The sequence below is a fragment of the Anabas testudineus genome, chromosome 5 (genome assembly GCF_900324465.2).
Source record: "Anabas testudineus chromosome 5, fAnaTes1.2, whole genome shotgun sequence".
NCBI classification, from domain to species: domain Eukaryota; kingdom Metazoa; phylum Chordata; class Actinopteri; order Anabantiformes; family Anabantidae; genus Anabas; species Anabas testudineus.
Genome location: NC_046614.1, coordinates 425,266 through 448,452, shown reverse-complemented (window position 1 = coordinate 448,452; position 23,187 = coordinate 425,266). Strand labels below are relative to the sequence as shown.

At 38.7% G+C, this 23,187-nt stretch overlaps 1 protein-coding gene across 2 annotated transcripts in view; it reads right to left on the bottom strand.

The window, feature by feature from the left end:
- The window catches only part of LOC113151771 (SRY-box transcription factor 13), a 41,139-nt gene extending 36,945 nt beyond the window's left edge, over positions 1-4,194 (bottom strand). Inside the window, exon 1 of one of the 2 annotated variants that reach the window (XM_026344696.1) lies at positions 3,848-4,194. The gene's annotated coding sequence lies outside the window, so the exon portion shown is untranslated. Of the gene's footprint in view, positions 1-210; positions 264-3,847 lie in introns of those variants that run through there. The other variant, XM_026344698.1, reaches the window with a different exon arrangement.
- Between the last annotated feature and the right edge of the window lie 18,993 nt (positions 4,195-23,187).

Below are 23,187 nucleotides of genomic sequence, written 5' to 3'. Positions count from 1 at the left end.
AGTGAGCACACAGTCAAAGCACAGCTGGAAGAATGTAAAAAAATTTTAAAAGCACTTTGCATGCATTAAAAAAAAGTTACTCTTCAAGGAAACCTAAACACATAAATATTACTTTTTTTAAACACACACATAAACTTGAAAAGCCTTGAAAGAACCATATATGACTCTTACTACTGAGGTGCGTTACTGCTGCATTTAGAGGCGCCTTACCTTGACGATGTGTGTAGATGCTTTAAGGGTTGTGTGTGTGTATGTGTGTGTGTGTGTGCACACAGCTGCTGTCGTCTCAGACTGGACCATCACCCCTATTAGACATGCTCTTTATTACCCGCCCAGCATAAACCACTGTGTCTCCCCTGTGTGTGCGTGTTTCCTATAAAGTTCCTACAGTCATCGTTTTTTCTATCTCTACCAAAGCGACAGGTGGACAGCGTCTTTAAAAAAAGTGCACCACGTCTCCGGAGACTTTCAACAGTGCCACTGCTTTTTCTTTCTTGCCCTGTTTGCCGCAAAGATAAAAATTTAACCGAAGACGGGATGCGACTGCAAAGTTCTCACCTCAGGCCTGTGATATTCATAGTGTATAACTAAACACGACACGATCATAATGGCTTACTTAATACAAGAACGGGCTGTTAAATGATGCAAAAGAGCACAGAAACGGACTGATAGCACACTCTTATCAGGGATGTAGTGAAGAATTAACCAGAATAATCTCACTTTATCCACTTTTTAAGGCTCAAGGTAGAAGCAATGCCTTTACCATGCATCAAGCCTCAACAGAAATTTGAACGTGTAGGGAAGGAGCTCCACAATAATGTAGGTTCCACATCACCAGTGCGTTTCTAAGCCATAGACCTTCACATCTTTAAAAGAAAGCTGTAACCACCAATTACTGCCTTGATTTTTTTATTGTCAGTAAACAGAGGTATGTCACCTTCCAGAGCAGAAGGTGACATTTTAAAAGTACGTATTTTGTCTGACCAACAGCCTGGAAACACAAAGATATTCAATTTGCTGCCATATAAGACAAAGGAAACCAGAAAATCACCACATTTGCAAAGCTTGGAACTAGACATTTTTGGCTATTTTTCTATGAAATATGAAAACTTTAGCTGTGGATTCATATTCTGTTCATCAGTTAATTCACTTTTGCTACTGTATGAAAGGAGACAGCAGTGTGGGCGCACAGTGCTGAGTACTGATCTGGGTGGCAGACATTAAAACTGTGTCCTGTACCTTTTCACACACCTGTGTTCTCACACACTTTTTACACACTATTAAAGACACGCAAGCCACATTAGATAATAAATGATGCCCTGGAGATCCAGGATGTGGATAAAACAGTAACCTGTCAGTCAGACCGCTCGGCTCAGCGCTTTAACCCTCACAGTTCTCCTGATTCATCCAAAGGAAACAATAAAGCGAGAGAGTTTTATTTAAAGAGATCACAGGGGTTGTCTGAACCCAGCATTGTTCTGTATGATTGTCTAGGCCGCACACTGCGCTAAAGGAGAGGCTGAGGAGTGCACGCGCACACACACACACACTACAGACAGACACACCATTATTCTCCATTGTGGTGTTTCTCTGTGGATTCCTAGTTCAATGGGATTCAGAGAACAATGTCCAGAGGATACAGGGGGTCATGAGGAGACACAGAAAAAACCTTTATCTGCTCTGCTGCCCTTATGGAGACAACCACTGTATAGGAAATGGTGCACGCACACTCGCATCCTCACACACACAGTATCAGACACAAACCACTCAATATGCAACAAAAGTGAAAATTCGTACGGGAAAAAAATAACAAGGTTTGTTATGGTCCCAGTTTGTGCCTCACATTCCAAAAGCTAAGCATCCAATTTTCTTACAAATAAAAAAACTGCCAATTATTGAAAAACCCATTTTGTCATAAACAGTAAACATGTCTGCAAAAAACTTGTATTTGTACAAAGACCCATATTTTTTCTGACTTGCAAAAGAAGACATAAATTGAATTCAGAACATGTCACCTGTAGGAGTTTTACAGAAAGTAAAAGGCAATTCAGGCTGCATCAGCAAGATATTTTATGAACAGCATGGTTTAGTACCACTGAGGATGGTTTAATACCACTCAGATTCCATGTACTGCACAAACTAGACCTGTAGAAAACAAGTAGGAAACTAAGTGGCCCTTTAATACAACTGTATTCTGATTTCAACTGTAGTTGAATTAAAAAATAGATCAACTGATATAGGACTTTTATAATCAACCAATCAGAAACTAGTGTCTCCCATGGCCATAATGTGTATGTAGGACATGGCAGCCCCCATGTCGCCTGGGCAAGAAAGACTGACAGCACCGATCACCTTTTGTCCGATGTGAACCCATTCACCTGGGAAGACAAAGCTCCCAGAGATGGCGAGAGAAAGGGGGGAGGGGAGGCACGGGTGAAAGGTGAAATGGCAAACCACTCCTTGAGATTACCCTGCGTCTGTGTGTGTGTGTGTTTGTGTGTGAAGCTGAAGTCAGAGAGCAGGAGACATATATGTTACACATTATACACTCTTTAAATGTGCACTGCTCTGTCCTCCTCTCAACTGTCAATCAAGGAGCATGATGGGAGTTTGTGCAGGTTGTAGAGATGCTGCATTACTGTGCAGAGAACAGAAAAGAAAAAGAAAAAAGAAAAAGAAAAAGAAAAAGAAGAAGAAGAAGAAGAAGTGGTCGCAGCAGTAGGGGGCGTGAAGATGAGACTGAAGCGCGAAGAGGAAAGAAAAGAGATTGACAGAAAGAAAGGTCAGGGACTCCCCGCTGACGGACAGCTTTGTACGCAGCCAGCCACTGTAAAGACAAACACACACACACACACACACACACACACACCTACAACTTCACTGTTCAGTACGACCCCCACTGTGGCAGAATTTCCACAAGCTTTCCACAATTTGTCCTCTGTGCTAAGACCTAGACGTCGCCTCTGAACCGGCCCCAGACCTGCTGCCATCGTCCTCAACCACCAGTACGCAGGGAGGGTATCATCAGCTGCTCCACAACCTCAACACTGATCTGCGTGAGACGCACTCAGACGCCTGTTCCCGAGTCTGTTTACACACTGGTGGCCCTTGAACGCTCTCAAAAGAGACCCTTGGGGTGGGACCCCAGACACAACTGACTATGCTCCCATACTTTGTGCACTATGGACACCCAGTTCTGATGTTGCTTTTAAAAATCCCACCATGAAAATAACTTCCCGTCATTCTGAAACTTGAAGTCCCAGCTCTTTTGGTAAACGTCAGCAAATCAGCAGCTTTAAAAAAAAAAAAAAAAGTAGGGTGTTGAAGCCTTTGGTAAAATGTTGACGTCTGTACCTATTCTTGGTGAACCTGCTGATATCCACTCATTTGCATCTGCCAACAGAACTGACATCATCATCATCATCCTCCTCATCACCATCATCATCATCACCCCCTCTGCCCCACAGGAAAATTGTGTAAGCTGCCAGGCATAAAGTGCTGTGCGGCACTGTGCTGTCAGCTTCTCTTTTCTGGCACATTCACAGAGAAAAGAGAAACAAGATTTCACAAGAGATGGAGCTGACAGTGGAGAGGACGGGGTTCAAGTCACAGTCAAGTCAACAGTTTCTGTGAGTTAGGGTGGAGAGAAGCAAAAAATACTAATTGGTATTGATGATTGGGAGTAACATCTACAAGTTCACAAATGATAGGCTGACATTTGTAAAGAGTTCTGAAAGTTTTCAAAGCAAATCTTGCGTGACACAAAGACAACTGACTTTTAATTTGTGCACCTAAAATCTCTGTTCGTGACTGCTATTCAATGAAGTGTATCTGAGCCTCCACTCACCAGTCGCCGGTGCGCCCTGAGCTCTCCGTGAGTGGGAAAGAAAAACAAACAAAAAAAGCTTCCGTCCTCCTTCTCTTCCTCTCGCGCTTTAATTGCTCACCGCATGCAAAGCACGGTGGTTTCAGCGGCTGCGGCTCGGTACGGGCTTCCTGCTCACGGTTCCTCAGAGTGAAGACAGCTGGCTACTTGCTGGATGTTGGTAAGATGACGGGCTGAGGAGTACAGGCGGAACAGTGGCGCGGTGCGTAAAATGTTTTGGAGACGAGAGAGCAGCCGTGCTCTCGTTCTCTGTCTCTCTCTCTCACTCAGTCAGTCACTCCCGGTGACTTTGTGTGTACTGGTCTGGGTTTCCAATACTCACCGTCCGCAGCGCCCTGCCGCTCACCTCCCACTTAAAGGGAGAGGGACAGATTTGCAGGTGGTGACTGTGGACTGTGGAAAGAGAGCAGGCTCAGTTTGCTCAGATTTAGGGCTGCAATTAATGAAGGTTTTCATTCTCAGCTAATGTATCCATTGTTTTTATCAATTAACAGATTAGAACTTAAGCAGATAAAGTGTTTCAAATGTAGGCAAATGGTCCAGTCATATTTTCCCAGAGCCTTTCAGTGTTTTAGAGACAGTATAAAAACGATTATTTCTAAAGAGAGGACAGCTTTTTTATAATGGAAAAAATAATGGAGGATTTTTTTTTCTTTTCCAATATTTATATTTTATTTCATACTTCCTTTGTGTTATACAAAGATGTATAATGTACACAAACACAGTACTCAAAAGAGTGCAAGTACATACACAGAGAAACAAGAGGTACCCTTTACTCTATCCACACAAGTAAAAATACTAAGCTCCAAAAATGTTACTTAAAATACAAAAACAAAAGTATGCCACAGAGAAAACACTGTATTTTGAACAATGTAGGATTCAATACTGTTAATAACATAAATGTAGAAGTTTAGTGTGGATTTGTTTGACAAATTCTCAGAGGGCCAAATTGTGACTAAAACGTGTTGTTATGTACAGACTGAGGAACGGCAGCATGGTGAGTATAAGAAATATCTAAAGCTGGCCATGATCAACAGGTGCCAGAACACTGTGCACTACAACCTTTGCGTGTAAGGCTGTGTAGCTTATAGACCAGTCAGAGTGCCCATGCTGAACACCTCCAAGTGGTGATTTAGTGGCTGATCAGTCCATCAAATCAAATGAAATTAAAAATCAGCAAATGTTTGGTAATTTTACTTGAATTGTTATTAGATTTTTAAAATACTGTGGGTGACAGTTAGTTTTCTGTCTTTCTATTATTTCAACACCTAATTACCACCTAGTAACAGCGGCAGATTAAAGTTTCTGATGTACCCATACATCGCACTTTCTATTTTCCTGTATCTCCTATATCTCCATAGTTCAGTTACTGGCCCTACTGACCTGCCCAATATTCTTGCTGCTTGTTGTTGTCTTTTGTTGCCTGCTGTTCTTTTCTCTCTTCTCTTTCCACTCACCCCAACCGGTCGAGGCAGATGGCCGCCCACTATGAGCCTGGTTCTGCTGGAGGTTTCTTTCTCTAAAGGGAGTTTTTCCTCTGCACTGTTGCCTAAAGCTGTTTTCTAAATATTTTTTTATACACTTATATTCTGTAAGTTCTTAAACCTTAAAAACTGTAAAGTGCCTTGAGATAACTTCTGTTGTGATTTGGCGTTATACAAATAAAATTGAATTGAATTGAATTGAACACCGCTTTAGTTTTATTTGTCAAGGTTATGAGATATTCACCACCAAAACATCTGCCACCACTCCAGCCCAAGAAAGATGAAAAGGAACTAAAATTGTGCAGGTTAAAGAAACAAAATGTCTAGCAACTCAACAGAAATGAGACTTTCCAAGAAAACATTGTTAGATAAGTCACAAACATCCAATAGTTTTTGCAACCTTGGGAACAAAAAATAAATAAATAGATGAATAAAAAATTAATTAATACTTCTTAATGAAAACAGTTGATACAAAAGTTCTATCAAGAGTAATCTGTTTTTGCCAAAAGGCTACATGCTTTTGAGTTTTTCAGATATTATTTATTACCTTGAATACCACAAGCAAAGTTTTATTTTACCTTCATTGTATTGATGTTACAACAAAAATCTCAGTGACAAATGCCTTAAAACCTCAGCAAATTAAACTACCAGTGTGGGTGGAAACAACCTTTTGTGTAATCGGGATGCATTTATATCTAGTTAGATGCATAACATGAATGATGTCCAGTTCATGAGAAAAAGTGAAAAGCCTCATGATCTCAGAGTAGGGAGGAGAAATATAAAGTGTTCTTTCGTTTAAAGCCTTAATCAGGTTCATGTCCTGGGGTTTTGATGTGGTTGAGTCAGGTCAGGTAATGTGATTTAGGATTTAAACAAGCCCGGTGACGTTTAGCAACAGTTTGCATATTAACAGTAGTTCAACAATAGCTTAACAATATGCATTTTAACAATAACATTAGCTCACATCTCCTGGGAGAAAGCTGTTTAGCATAAAGGAACTAAGTTGTGTCTTTATTTGGTTTGGCAGTCCCATGTTATAAAATGACAAATGACGTTAACCTTGCCTAGCTTTCATGAAACCCCAGAAACTGTCTGATATCTTTACTGTGTGTTTCGTATAATCCAGAGGTGGTAAGTGCTAAGATTATCTAAGTTACATTTACTACAGCTACTACTACTTTAGAGGGAAATACTGTCTGTTTTACTCCAATACACTCAATTTTAAAGAAGCTATTTAGTACTCTAACTCAGGTAAGTAATTTTAATTGATGCTTTCTATTTGTAGTGGAGTACAATTTAGGCAACCTATTGGATTTGTACTTGAATATTGAGTTAGTGTTCTTCCACCACTTCTGGTTTAAACCATGCAGGGTCTAAATAGGATTCTTCAGCCAGTTACTGATTTTGTATTCTGCACCATATTTTCCTGCGCTGCGTTCACTTGTTCTGTGTTCAGTGCTTTACTGATATTGCTTAAAATAATGTTAATAAACCAAGACGGTTGATAAAGGCTACACAAGCTTCTCTTTTTCCCCCTAGATTATGTTATTCCAAACAGAGAGCAGTGCTAGATTGATTAATCTCTATCTGCAATGCAATTGATAACATGACATAGTTTAGTCTATATCCATATCTACGGCTTACCTGGTCACCCTGCTGTCAGCTTTCTCAGTTTTTGTGTTGTACTGAACTGATGTTCTAAATGTGACCATAAATGTGAACTTGTAGAAGGTCTTTGAGGACTCCCGTGTAGAAGTGTTCCTGCATAGCTGGATAACTTATAATTCATAAACATTATTATATTATATTATATTATATTATATTATATATAACAAGGCAGTGCGAGGGGAGCTGCCAGATCCAGATCTTATCAAGGTCTACAAGGACTTCTCAGCAGACATTGCTTCACTCATCTTCACCATGGCAATATGTGCAGATGTCCTACTAGGTGACTCAGGTTTCTGGAAGGTCCGGCAAGGAAGTCTCATCTCCTACCAGCATCAAACGGCTGCAATGAAGAGAGGATTGGTATTGGAACCAGTGCTATTCAGGAGTACTGTCGAATTACAACACAAATTACTGGCCTTGTGTTTTTATCATTCATCCAGATGCCCCCTGGTTAGGTACATCTCCTGATGGTCTAGTGTTCGACCCGACTGAGAGCCCACCCTTTGGACTGGAAATTAAATGCCCAAACATAAATGTGGACTGTAGCTACTTGAAAATGCAGAGTGGCACATTGAAATTAAAGCCCACTCACAGCTACTACTGGCAGGTGCAAGGCCAGCACCTGCTTACAGGGATGGAGTGTTCTTTCTGCAGAGGAGGACCTTCTTATCCAACACATCTACAGCGACAGTGAGGTGGTAACAGCCATTAGGGAGAACAAAGATAATTTCTTTTGTTATTTTTATCTTCAGTTTTGGTGCACTACACACACCCAACCACTGTTCTGATACTGCATTGATTTTTAATAAATACAGTGGCAAGAAAAAGTATGTGAACCTTTTGAATGTTTTGCCATTCTGTTGTTTTTGGCTTTCACTGCAAGCTGGCCATGCCCTGATGCATCAAAGCAGGCCCGAATGATGATATTTCCTCCACCACACTTTGTGACTAGGATGATGTTTTCATGATGATATGCTGTGCCATTTTTACGCCAGACGTAGTGCTGTGTGTTCTTTACAAATAGTTCAATCTTAGTTTTATCAGTCCACAAAACATTTTGCCAATACTGCTGTGGAGTCTCAATGTGCACTTTGGCAAACTTCTTTCGTGCAGCAATGTTCTTTTTAGTAAGCAGCAGATTCCTTCCTGTGCATGAACACAGATGTTAGCCAGGTATAATGATGCGTTCAAATCTTTGGCTGCATCTCCGGGTTGTTTCTTTACCTTATGAGTGTTTTGTTTAGAAGAGTAGCTACAGTCCCTGTGTGTCTCCATTTGTAGATTGTTTGCCTAACTGTAGACTGGTGAATTTCTTGTCTTTGTAACCCTTTCCAGCTTTATGGAAATTAAGAATTTTTATGATTAAGAATTGTTTATGTAAATCACCAATTCTTATTCATAGATCCTCTGAAAGCTCCTTTTGAAGTAGCTCTAGTCCACATCTCCAAACTAACTCCTAACTCCAATTAGCTTATTTGGAGTCATTATTCCAAGGGTTTACATACTTTTTCCACTCGCACTGTGATGTTTTTATGGTTGTTCTTAATAAAGACATGAAAGATCAGACTTTATTTGTGTTATTACTTTAGGCACATCATATTTGTTAATACTGTTGACTTAGACGAAGATCAGATCACATTTTATGATAAATTAATGAAAGAAAACCATGAAATTCTAAAAGGTTCACATACAGGTAACCAAATATTTAACACAAAGCAAGAGAAAATTCATGATATATTTACAAGCACAGAAAATCCATACTAATAAATGCCAATGTCTTTACCAGTAGCCCATTTTGCTAGCTGACAAAGTAGCAAGTCACACTGAATAACTTCTCAGTGCTTCCACACACAGAAAGTGGTAAATCTTTAAAAAAATGCACCTCTACACATGAGTCTACCTGACATCTTCCTTACTTCTTTTAGTGTTTCTGGAGAGAAAGGCAGACTGGTAAACCTTGCACAGAGCCTGATCATCCACATGAAATCCTCAACATGCTCACACCAGATAGGTGTGAGTATGTTTGTAATGCCAGACAGCTTGAAAACCTCAAGGTCACTCGTGGATCCTGCATACAGGCCGGTAATGGCACCACGAGGTTCCATTCCGATCATAGCCTTGAATGTAGCATGAGATTGGTACGTGGAAAACACCTCACTCTGCACCAGGAGAGAACAGGGAGTCTGGCAGAACATTTCAGTGCAGTCAAGTACCGATTGTGTATCAGGAAAAGCTGAAAATCCAGGTGGACCAACAACTTCACATGGGATCCACAGACGTTTGCTTCCAAGCAGGTTGTATAGGAATAATCCTTCTGGCGGTGGCGCCGTGAATTTGAAAGTGTTGCTGCGAGATCTCTGAGAGGCAGACCCACAGATACATGTGAAAGAACAGCAGCTCATCTGATGGTCGGGGTTAGGCCTTGCTACTGATCACTCATGAAAGCTGATCAGACAAAGCATGTGCACGTTTAACACATTTGATTTAAGCTTACTTTATCCATTCCTCACTAACGTGATGCCGAACATGATGGAGCTGCAGAGCAATACATCCCCTGTTATAACAGCTTAGGCCATTCTTCAATGTATGGAATTTTGACTGGTACAATCAAATGGCTGAAAGTGCTAATACAACTCATTACTGAATAAATCAGATTCATAGATTCCCAAAAACAAAGTTACAAAAATATTTACTAATGACTGAATTTGATTCTTTAGCATCAGGTGAGAAACTTCAGTGCACAAATTACTCAGCAGTGTAGATTTTGTACAGTTGCCATGGTTTGTACCCTGTTTTATGAATTATTAAAGCTCATGTATATGTGAATCTGAAAGTTATTTTAAGACACTTAAGGGCTAAATGATGTTACCATCACAGATTTTGGGCTGTCTTGATTTAGAGTGAAAATTACACGTCAATTATTGCTTAATATAAACAAGAAACACACCACTATGTGAATAGGAGGAGTGTGGTGGCTTGTATATTATGTTGCCATGTTATTGTTGGCTGCTGGAACAAAACAGAAGATTTATAGAGCTGCATATACATTTCTCATAATATTGTTCTCAAATGGTCTTTTTCCCCTCTCAACGTCCTTTTCCCTTATGCTCAGCTGTTTTCTGCTGGACAAACTAGCTATGTGCTAATCATTGATAGGCTAAGCTACCAGTGGCTATTGTTAACTCATTAAGTTTACATTTGCACCGGACAGATCAAATCTATGTATTATTCATTCATTCTTTTTACAATTTAAAAAGAAAAATCAAAAAAAATTTTAAGTTTTTAGTTTTTTCAATTTTAGTTTCCAAAACCAAAATAAAAAAAAAAGCATAACGATTCATTTTTCGATTTCCCATTTTGTGTTAAGTTCAAAAATGGAAAAAAACAGATAACAATCACTCATATTCCATTTCCATTTTTTCACTGGGAATTAGTGTCTTGCCAAAAAGTAACTGATAAACAACTGATAAATGACTTTCACACAGCCTGTTAAAGACATATCTCCCGGTTTATTTGCAACTACAGCTCCTTGTTTCTGTATCACACACCTGTAAAGTGCAAACTCTGTACATTGACAATTTTAAGAGGAACTCAATGTCATGTAAAATGCTTTAAAGCAGTTTTTGTAACACTAGTCTATTGTTACACTTGCTATAACTATAAGTAAAGTATAAGTAAAATCTGAATGTCACTGCCTTCATTTCATTGTATATCACAAACAAAACCCTTGAAATCTAATATAGCTCCACAGTACAATACCATGGACTTTATAAGGAGGCTGTATCAGCGTAAGTATAAGGTTTACTGTTAGTTAGTTTATTGTTGTATATACATACAGAATATCTATCTGAAAATCCTTGATATTGTTAAAAGAAGAGCTTGTGGTTCTTTCTTACAATGTATGTTTCTATAAGTAAATTATGATGAATATTAACCATATTTGTTTACTTTCGAAGACCGAAGATAATGTTTGGTTCATGATCCAATATTACTATAATTCTAATACATATATATATATATGTGTATATATATATATATATAATTGTTTTTATAAATAAATATTGTCTTTATAAATAAATATTTAATGTGAGCATTAACAAACATGCCACATCAAGCCTAGTCAATTCCTTCTGTTTGATGACCTAACCCTCTTTGCATACTATACTGTGAGTAGTTTTGGTCTGGTGTTCATAGTCAAGGTCAATTGTCAGTGTTTATTTAGTTTGTTGTAGAGCTAGCTGATTTCTTGGTACCTCAGCACTGGCTAGTTGTGCAGGAACCCCACCAACATACTTCTGGTGGTTTTCAGGGACTTAGCAGAGTCTGATCTGATTACTTGGGGTAGCATCCTCATCACCCACACCGTGTACACACTGCTCGACAAAAGTTTCACCTGATGTAAGACAGAACGGCTGTTTAGTGTAGTGGTAACTGCCTTCCACATGGGAGGCTGGGGTTCGAATCCCAGCTGTGGCCTACCTCCCGTAGGGGTTCTTAGGCAAGACCTCTTTACGCTTACCCTGCCTATCCGTGTAAGTTGATTTAGATAAAAGTGTATGCTAAATGGAAAGAACATGCTTAATTTTAGCTAAAATACAAATGGTGACTGTTAGACTGAGCATTCATGCACATTTATTAAGAAAGTCAAGCAATCTGAAATGTAACACATATAACTAACCTGAACCACCTTTTACTAATATTAAGTCTCATAAAGCCATTTTTAAATTCTCAGAGGTCATAATTATGAAGTTTGTCACAAATATTTGATGCATAAATATTAGTGAGATTTCTATCCTGTAATGAATTTAAAAAGGCAGTGTTATACAAGCTGAGTGTTGATAATGTATTTGTGATAATTAACGTGGCAGCCCATTCACTGACCAATAACCACTGGATGAAGTATTAGCACAGAAAGTGGAAAATATACTGTGGTTGCTTAGAAAGAAGGTCAACAAGAGACTACATAACTCACTTTAGAAACAAAACAATAGACAGTGTAACATGCTAGACAGTCCCCAAGAAGGATCGTTTTTTTCATTAAAATATTACCAACTAGAATACAGACAGTTTCAGGGCCTGATCTGCTGTTCTTATTCCTCCAAATTTTAACCTACCCTAAACTTATGATAACAGGAGTGGACTAACTCTAAGCTCTAACTAGTCTAAGCTAACTTACTGAAGTGCATTCAGAAAGTATTCACAGTGCTTAACATTTTAAACACTTTTAAAATTGAGACATTGTGAAAAAAGTTTGTTTGAAATCTTTGCAAATTTATTAAAAAGTGGCTGGGACCATCACAGTGTTGTCCCGTAGCCACTCCTTTGTTATCTTGTGCTTGAGGTTGTTGTCCTGTTGAAAAATGAACTGATGTCCTAGGGTGAGTGGAAAGAGAAGAGAGAAAAGATTAGCAGACAATAAGACAACAACAAGCATCAGAACATTGGGCAGGTCAACTGGATTCTGGAGATGTACAGCTCCAGGCCGAGGATACCTGCAGAAAAGTACAGAGAGAGAAGACACAAAGTTGATGACATGAAATGGTGGAATTTGAATGGATACAGGAGAAAGGAGAGAGGAGAGGAGCTCAGTTTATCAGTAGAGGTCCCCCAGCAGACTAACCTATATCAGCAGAACTAAGAGATGGCTCAGAGTGACCGGATCCATCTCTAACTATAAGTTTTATAAAAAAGGAAAATTTAAGTCTAATCTTAAATGTAGAGAGGGGCTTGGTAGCTAAAGGCTCTGCCTCCCATTCTACATCTGGAAACTCTAGGAACCACAAGTAAACCTGCAGTCTGAGAACAGAGAGTTCTGCTTGGAAGATATGGATCTATGAGGTCTTTAAGATAAGATGGAGCCTGATTATTAAGGGATTTATAAGTGAGGAGAAGAATTTTAAATTCAATTCTGGATTTAACAGGGAGCCAATGGAGAGAAGCTAGCGTAGGAAAATATGATCTCTCTCGTTAAATCCAGTCAGAACTCTGGCTGCAGCATTTTGGAGGCTTTTTAATGAGTTGTTGGGACAAACTATTAATAATGAATTCCAATAATCCAGTCTGGAAGTAACAAATGCATGGACTAGTTTTTCAGCATCACTTTGGGACAGGATGCTCCTAATTTTAACAATGTTTCTCAGCTGTAAAAAGGCAGTTCTAGAGATTCTTCTTTGATGTATGAAGTTCTCTCCAGGGAATCACTGGACCATCGGGTCCTTGGTCATCTCCCTGACTAAGGCCTTTCTCTCTCCTTTGACTGGGTGGTCAGTTTTAGGAAGAGTCCTGGTGATTCCAAACTTCCATTTTAGGATGATGTAGGCCACAGTGCTGAATGTGCCTCGATAAAATCCTGTCTTGGAGGTCTACAGACAATTCCTTGGACTTGCTCTGACATGTACTGTTAACTGTGGGGCCTTATATAGACAGGTGTATGCCTTTGCAAATCATGTCGAATCAACTGAATTTCCCACAGGTGGACTCCAAATATGTTAAGAAACATCTCAATGATGATCAGTGGAAACAGAATTAACCAGAGGTCAACTTTAGGTGTTATGGCAAAGACTGTAAATATTTATGTATATTTGATTTCTTTCGGGGTTTTTTTTTTATAAAATTGCACTTCGACATTATGGGGTATTTTAACTATAATGAATTCAAGCTAACATCAGTTAATGTTGGGGAAGTAATGAATCACGAAGGCCATGGTTCTTATATCACAGATTTTAAATCACGGATCAAATAATTGGATCAGTCCACCACCAGTAAAATTTATATGTAATTTTCCACAGTGGATTTTGGCCTCATGTCTGAGGCTCGGTCATGCTCAATGTATTACCTCTCCCATATGGCTTTCCCATGGCACAGTGCCTACCACCGACCTTTCTGTCATCATTATTAGTCATACATTGGTCGCATTAGTACATGCATACATCTACAAGTGCATCATGCTAATACTTAAGAGGTACTTGCAGGAAAAGTGCTTTTTCCCAAGAAGGTTAAGTGCAACCTTTTAGTATCTTCTTCCTCCTCTTGGAATGATAGTTGAAGGAAACAACTAAATGACATATACAGAAGAACTGAAAGCTTCTGAGACTGAAATTTTGGACCAGTTGTCATGCATGGCTCCTCTGACTGTGTAATCAATTGTTTTGTGTCTCTATATACTGGATCAAACTGTAGCTCCTGTCTGCTATTTAAAAACATGGTATGTAAAGAACCTTTTTTTTTGGCCATTTACATTTAGGTAACCATAGCACAAATCAGTGACTTTTCTTTTTTTCAATTTGTGAATGGTCTAAGAACCGTTTTTTTCACTGGCTCCATAGCCACCCAAGAGTCACATTATGAGGTCCCTGTGGACATCTGTAGATGTCTTCGGACTACATTTACCACATCTTGTGCTGCTCTTGGTTTGCAAGCCTACGTTGGTATCCAAACATGACTGGTCCCATGCATTTGTGCGTGTCATCATGATGGCCATGGACAGTGATTACATTCGAGAAGAAATGTACAGTAATTAATTAATTGTTATTAACAAGCACCATATGATGTTACTGTTAGCTATGGTCTTCACCTAGCAACCTAGCATCCCCTACGCTGGTATTGATCACATTGCAGTTAAACAAATCTAATAAATAATAGATCGATTTTTATCTAAAATTTTGGTTGTACTTGTTTGTCACAATCCCAAGACCATGACATGAGCTGTCATAGTTGGTGAGAAATGGTTTGAAATTAGGTACCGCCTTTGACACACACGCACCAGGAGTAACTTGATGTTCAGTGTATTGTCCAGGCATTTGGGATGGAAAGGAATGAAGGGAGTGAAGATGCAGATCCTGGGATTAGTAGATGACCAACTTAACATACTAAGTCACAGCCCACATTCTTTTCCTAAAAAACAGACCTCTAACAGAAACAGAAAAATCCAGTATGACCTCCATCTTTGTGAAGAGTTTCCTACTGTTGTTAGAAATACTGCTGTACTTGTCCATGGTTGCGTAAAGCTGTCAGTTATACTTTGGCATGTCCAAAAGTTGTTGTTTTTTCGTTTTTAGGTGTTGAAAATATTTTTGCAGAGATGACGAAAAGCCAAGACTTGCGACTAAAAGACACATTTTTATATGGATCTGCGTTTGTATGGACGTCTTCTACAGTAGCCTTGTCTTATCTGCATCTGTGTGAATAACGCTGGCAGCTAAGGAGCCAAAGAAGAAAAACAAGTTGACAGAACGTCACAAAAAATGTGACAGAAGAAGTGAAGACCTCATATCAGGAAAGAAAGAAAGGAAATGAAAGAACGAATCGTTGAGGTCATGGGAGTGCACATGGTGAGAAGAAGATAAAAGGAGGCGCGGCTCTATAGGGACAGTAAGAGATACAAAAAGAAAGAGAGGGAGAAAGAGAAGAAGAGAAAGAGAGAGGGAGAGAGACCTTGGCTGTGCATTGGGGGAGCTGATGTGCCATTTCTAATCCCTCCTGTTCGTGGCTTTGTGCCGTGGCCCAGCAGGAAGTGGGAGCTGGGCAGACAACAATTAACAAAAGAGCTGTGAAGAATACAATTAGCCATCAATGGCCAACCACAGGCCTTTGTGCCTGTCACCATGGAGACGGCACAACAGCACTATACTGAGATTACAAAACCCTTTTCTACACTTCTTTTTTTTTCTCTCCATCTCCCCTTTTCTCTTTTCCCCTTTCACTTTTCTCTTTTCTTCCGCTTTCAAACTAATGTCCCTTTTTTCTTTTGTTCATCTTCTGAGTCTTTTTCTGTCTGACACAGTCGATGCACTCACATGTATTGCTATACATGTGAAGGTTTGGTTCATGCTACATGCTGTCTTTCTGTTATGATGTTCAGGTTTCTTGGATTTCTCAGGATGACTGACAGTCTGGAGATTCACTTGCTAGACGCTTCTTTCTGCCTCCTCCAATAGGAGAATCTGAGCCCCTTCTTTAAAGCACAAAACTTGTTGTGCCCCTTATGCACAGCTGATAAAGAAAGGGCATTTCTTAAAGGAGAATTCCACCAATTCTACACATCAAAGTCTGTTTATAGTGGTGGGAAGTAATATTGCATGTGTGAAAATCTTGTAGGAAGCCTTCTGTGTCTCCAGATGGATGCTGCTAGCATAACAATCACCAACTAAAATGTCAAGTTATATTTTGGCCAGTGTTGCGCTGAAGTGATGTTGATGCTTTTGATGCTTTTGATACTTCCTGCGTCTCCTGATACGGTCTGTATTATGTCAACCAACTGTCCTAGTATTTGTAACAAGTTCAACTGCTGAAAAATCAAATGTAAAATCTGTAAGTTAAACCTCTGCCTCCATACCCATTCTGGCAATGTAATTAGAGTAAAATTAGAGTCAAACTGTGTGAGGTGACTGAGGTAATAAGTTTACAAAATGTTTAAATTTCATTAAACTTAAGGCTACACTGTTTCTGCTTCTGCTTCTTCCTCTGGCTTTTCAGCTTATTGCACATCTTACCATTACCACCTGAGGTGGGTGCCTCAGTAAGTTAAAACTGGTGGGAACAGTGGTGTATATATATATATAAATAACTAATATCATATATATATATATATATATATATATATATATATATATATATATATATATATATATATATATATATATATATATATATATATATATATACACATATATATGATGATGATATTAGTTATTTATTAAGCTTTGTGTCTTGATTGAAGATTACTAGTATGGCTTTTATGAATTGAATATGGGTTATTAAAGGGGGTAGGGGAGTGGCCAGCAACAGGTCACGGGTCCCCCGGCCACCCCTTGGGTTGCCATCGTGCCTGAGGGTTCCAGGCACGTTGGTGGGTACAGTTTAGACTAAGACATGATGAGCTAGCTGGCTATGTTTAGTTTATGTCACAGCGAGACAAACACACAGTGGACGAGATGTGTAAGTGTCAATTGCAGTGAATTATTTTAGTGTGGCAGTGAAGAAACTTTTACATTTCCATCCCATTCTGTAGCCAAGGCAGGCTCAGCGGAGGCTTTGCACATAGATGATCCATTTGGAGTGTGGATGCCACCAACAGTGTAGGTCTCCTCTCTGCTCGGATTGCAGCTGGGGCTGCTGCTCAAGGCTGCTGCAAGACTGACCACCTATGTGTGTCTGAATGTTGTTTACATCCGTCAATGGGAACCACTACCTGAGATGTGCACTGATAACTCGCCCCATCCCCGTCCTCCACATACATGGTGCAGGACAGGTTCAGGGCGATGTCAACCAAATATTGAGAAACAACAGGAGGGGGGTATTCTTGTTTATTTTTTCTGCATTTGTTTGAGGAAAAGGGTGATTTCTTTTTTTTTTTTTTTTTTTTTGAGTGCTTGCAGCAGCACCCTCTCCAGCAATGGCCTATGCCAAGCGATGGCCCTAGCAGAGGACGTTGGAAATGCAACTGTATTACATGGGTGAACAAGAGGAGACCTTCAAAGGAAAGATCAAATGAAATCAGGGCAGCGATTGTGCATACAAAGCTGTCACATACAGTACTTAACCACAGGCAAGACATGGCTCGGGGAGCATATTTAAATCCTATCTTGCCATATCCTCCACATTGTGATGGCAAAGCTGGTCAGCAGGTTCATCTTTTTCTGTCTTCATTGTACATTTTTTGTTGTAGTATTTTTTATGTGCTATGGTAATGGTATGGAGAGTTTCAGAGCACAATACCATTTACAGTTTTGCAAACGGTTGTGTTGTTTGTGTCACCTATTTGAAAAAGCTGGCACTATTGTCTCTCACAATGTCTCTGAACAATTGAAGCTGCATTTTGCTGAATGAATACCTTCAGCCTGCCAGTGGCAACATGATGTTATGATTATTATTATTTTATCATGGTTTTGAATCACATAGGCTTAACAACTGTTATTTCTATGGAGCTTTTGTCTTCTCAAAAGTTCTCTATGATGATTTATTTTCATTGCAAGTGTTTAGCTTTACTACTTTTTATTTGTTTTGTATGTGTATTCCTTCTTCTTTCTACTCATGTTGGTTACCACAGCAGCTCATAGTCTGCACATATCCTTGGCCCCGGGTTTATGTCAGATGCTCTTCCTGACACAACCCTGGACAGCATAGGTTCTCAGTGTTTTGTTCACACATACTTTGACAGGCGGCAAGTAAGAGTTAAGCTGTGAGTAACTGACCCTAGTCCCTAGTACCGTCGATGTTCCATCAACTGAGCTACTGCTGGCTCCTCTATTTAGTACTTTTATATTTAGCAGGTATCTCTACCTCTGACCCATCAACAGTTTTTTTAAATCTTGAGTCATATTCCCATGAATATCTTAGGAACACCAAGAGACAGATTCTTCACATTTGGACACTCATTTGATTTTGGTGGTCAAAGGTCAAGGTCGCCATGACCTCACATCATCTTTCGCATTGCTGTAAACAAGGTATCACAAGAATGACTTGAGGAAATTTCATTTTATGTAACAATAGCATCTACTTGGACTAAAGGCTGAACTGATTAGAAGCAGAATCTGGAAACACATACATGTGAACAACAGCTATACTGGTTGGTGGACACATAGACTGGACCAAACCAAACAGATTTTTTATTTTCCTATAATCAGGAAGGACTAGTAACATACACTAAAAAATACACAAAACTGTGTCTGTGCACTGTAAATTCTTATTCAAGAACTTGTGGAAATGGCAAGTATTTTTGAATTAAGTTAACCTAAATCCATTTTGTATTTTCAAGCTAATTTAAAATTTTGAGTTTTTATTGACAGAACGTTAGTTAAAAACATTAGTTGTTCTGACTTGACATCTTATCTCATAATTTATCTTACTATTATGAATTAAAATAATACATCAAAATGTTTGCTATGTGTATATACTGTATATCTATATATAAAATCAGAGTTGTTAATTTTTACCATAGTATAAACTATGTGAACCATCATAGAGGTAGGAGTTGAATTCATTCTCTATCCCAGTACACTGATGCAGCTTTCCATGATTGTTAAGTATTAGCTTTGTTGCATTGTGGCTCAAGCAGAAGCCAGTATATTATGTTAGATGCAGTACCATGGTTGTTTTACTCAATTTGAAGAGTTATTTCTTCAAAGTAACTGAGATAATGTTAGAGGGTGTATAAGATTACAAAACTGTAAGTATTTTTAATAGTAGATGAAACAAGACGGATGTTTGTACAACAGATTGTTCAAATGCAGCTAGATTTTGAAGTCTAAACAACTACCTAACTTGTTCAATGAACTAATAAATCTAAATCAACCAAACTAACACATTACTTTACACAGTATACAATACAATCAAAATAGCATTTAGTTATGTTAGAAGAACAAATTGCTTTTGTTGACTTGACTAAAATCTTTTAAGGCAGCCCTTTGACTTGAATTTTTAAGTTGAAGTAACAAATAAAATGTTACAGTATGTAGATAATTCTGCAAATTCTGCAAGAACACCAGCTGTCTGTGTCCTTTTACCAAAACATACTACAGCCAGCAGCTTCCACTGTTTATATGCAGTGACATCGATGCTGAAAAAGAAGGAAAAACATGCAGAGTTTGGGTGAGATCATGAACACAGACTGTATGACTGACAGAAGGAAGTGAAGGTGAGTGAACGCCAGGAAAAGCTCTTGGCTACCCTGTATGTCTTCCTTTAACGATACACCAACGGCATGATCAGTCATCAAAATTAAAATCTTCAGGACTGTCAGCGTGTGAATGTGAAGACTTAAGATTCGGATCTTGATATATCTCACACTATATGATTCTTATCTGGCGACTGACAGCATCACGTGCATTAACAGTAAGTGAAAAAAAACAAGAGATTGCTATTATTATGATTGTTATTATCTTAAGCAGCTGATTACAGTGGTGGAAAGTACCTCAATACATTTACTCAAGTTTACTCTGGTACATATTTATTGGATAGCTCCAGTTAGCACTAGAGTTACTCTGTAAATGAAATGCTCTGCACTGGTGATTGCATCACTGATTAGTGTCAGGCCCAACTTGGAACTTTTACATGATGTCCACAAAGTCTAATAAGACTTAAAACAGGTTGACCACAGTTTGTAGACACTAACACTGGCCAGTGTTAACTCCAGGGGTGGCCAGCCCTGGCTCTTGGGGGCCATTGACCTACTTGTTTCCCAAATATACCGGGCCCAACCAGCTGCAGTGGACCTCGAAGACCAGGATTGGCCACTCCTGGTATAGTCTAATGTGGCAGTAGTAATAATTCAATGCCTTATGAAGATTTTAACACTTACACAAATTACAGGGCCTAAATGTAGATTTTTCTTATAAAATTCTGATATTTACTTATATGCCATGTATATGGCATTGCCATAAAATGTGGTGCTGAATAGATCCCTTCCCTAAAGCCCTTAAAATTGAAGGGATAGAGTCCAACATCTACAGTCCTTGCTAAAGTTTACATGAGGATTAAACTACTACTAAAGATATCCACTTACTGTGACTAACTTAGACAGTTATATTGTCTTGACCGTATAGGAAGCTTCTGTTGCAGGGATGTCTCAAGGGCCTGTACAAACTGGATGGTTGGTTACATTAAGTACCTGCACCTAGCTAGTGTAAGAAATTTTTCTGTGAATGCATTTTTTATGCTTTTTAGTATTAAAGTAGTAAAGAAATCAAATTTTAGCTATTTAAAGTGAAGGAAGTGAAACTGAAATCTACAGTAATCCAAAGACTTTTGCAAATTATTTAGCAAATTATTCCTTTCTTGATTGTTTTTATTCTCAGCCTAACCTCTGTTTATTTATTTTATTTTATATTTTAGCCTTTGGCAGGATGAACTGATTAGATTTTAGTGGTCAAAGGCCACTGAGTCACCACCACTGAGCTATTGATTTGTAGCAAACTAAAAAGATGAAGATTAAACTTGATTGACCTTGACCTTTGCCAATTCAGCCATGCTTTGAAATCGTCTTCATGTGTGGCTACAATCACGAGACTTCATGGCAGGCTACAGTCCACCGTGGTTTTTAACTTTATGTCCAAAAACTCTTTCTCAGACTTATTATATAATTTTAAGTATAGTGCTGTTTAATTTGTAGTTCCTGGGTAATGTAATGAGAATCTATATTCTGTTTGTGGCTTAATATTACTGTTATAATATTTGTTGTGTTTATATTAAAAATGCCAGAAATAGTGCAGCTGCTTTTATTAGAAAGGCACAAAAATAAATAAATAAATAAAAACAAAGGCAATAATAATGTTGTATACTCCACACAATAGCATATTCATATCTGCAGAACAATCAGCATTCAGAAAGCTGTGGCCATCCCACTGGTTTGCACACGCTGGCAGAGGTGTCAGCAGCATTTCAAATTAGTTTCATCTCCTTGTCATAATCAGGATATGACCTTTTGTCAAAGATGTGAAAAAAGAAAACATTTACTTTAGATATGAATGAATATGAATTTGCAACCAATTGTTTTTTGTTTGTTTTTTTCAACACGGACACATCAAAAAATTGTGGACTCTGTTTTCATCAGTACTCGTGCAACGTGGTGGGACTTGGAGGCAGGAGAGTAGCACTTTCATAACCAGGTTTATTGCCGACTTGCATCTGTTTGGTGTTTTGGTGACAGACAGTGAAGTTACCAGTGTGGGGGGCAGAGGTGTAGTTCCAGTAACAATTAAGCTGTGAAGTGCAATTTAATGTCAATGATTACCAAAATTAGCATTTTGCTCACAGTGGAATGGGGCACGGTCATGTTTGCACTGTGTTTTGCGGTCTTGCTGGTTCGTGTGCATGATGAGTTACTATTCAAAAGTGAACTTTTAGTTGATAAGCTACCCAGCTGATGTCAATCTCTCAAGCAAGAAAATAAAAGGAAGATCATTTCTGATTTCAACAACACACATGGCTGCAGCGTGAATGATAATATGTGGATGATAATCCAACAAAGAGCTGTCAGTTTTTGCACCATGATGCAGCCAGAACTGTGGTGCCATTTAAGCATGCATCTTTTAACATTTTCCTCTTTTCACTGCAAGTCATGGACTCGAATATGCTAATAAGTAAATTAGCTAGTCGTAGCTAGTAATTGCAGGTGAATGTGCATCTGCAGAATCAGCTCGTCAAAGATTTTCTGGTGAACATGTTTTGGATCCAGGGTTCAATGGCAAACAGCTCAGTGAGCCACAAATAAAGCCAGGCCACATCGCCACATTTACTGACAACATATTCCTCCTCTTTGCTGGCTCCATGGCAGGTGTGCCATGTGTGTTATTCTTTTATAACACTGAATCATGGTTGATTTAATTTGGCTCTAAAAATTCGCTACCAAATTCTCTTTCGTGACAGATCTGTTGAGATGCTGTTGAAGCAAAATCAGCATCAGATGAAGATGAATGTGTGAGTTTGATGACCTTCAATTTAAAGTGATCACTATTCATAATTAAATATGAATGTGATGTTTGTTTGTATTTATGTTATTACATTATGACTTTAAATCAGTGAAACAATATAGGCATCAGTTCTATATATAATAAAACTGATTACCCATAGTAACACCACTTAACTCATTTATAATCATTATGAATATGGTCAGATTTCTAATTCCACAAACATTACCCACAGTACAATATGTATAGTGTTTATTAGTGTTTACTTCTGCTTAAGAAACTTTAACTACTTAAAAGTGCGTCCTCCACTTCTTAGGGGAGGAGGGAGCTTTTTTAAGGGCTAAAATGCTTTGTGGGTAATTACGATCTTTGTTCAGATCTAGATGTTTCTTATCTTTAAGGGGGAATTCTTAGAAACTGTCATGTCGAATTACTCTTTGGACTCAGGAAGCTTTGTGAATACACAGTCTGATGTTTTATTTGTCATCATTCAAACCTCTTGACATTCACAGATGGAAATTAAATCAGGTTAATCAATCAGTAGTCAGGGATTTGACACTGGTGATGGTGCAAAGCCTCATGTAAGAATGAAAGAAGACAGGTCCAATTTAATGTACACTCTCTCAGACATGATGTGCATATTTTTAGATTAGCTTCCTTGAGTTACTTCCTGAGGATGTCACTACCTTTAAGTTTCACTTTGAAAAAATATCTTTAAATCCTCTCAAAAATTGCTTGCGATAGT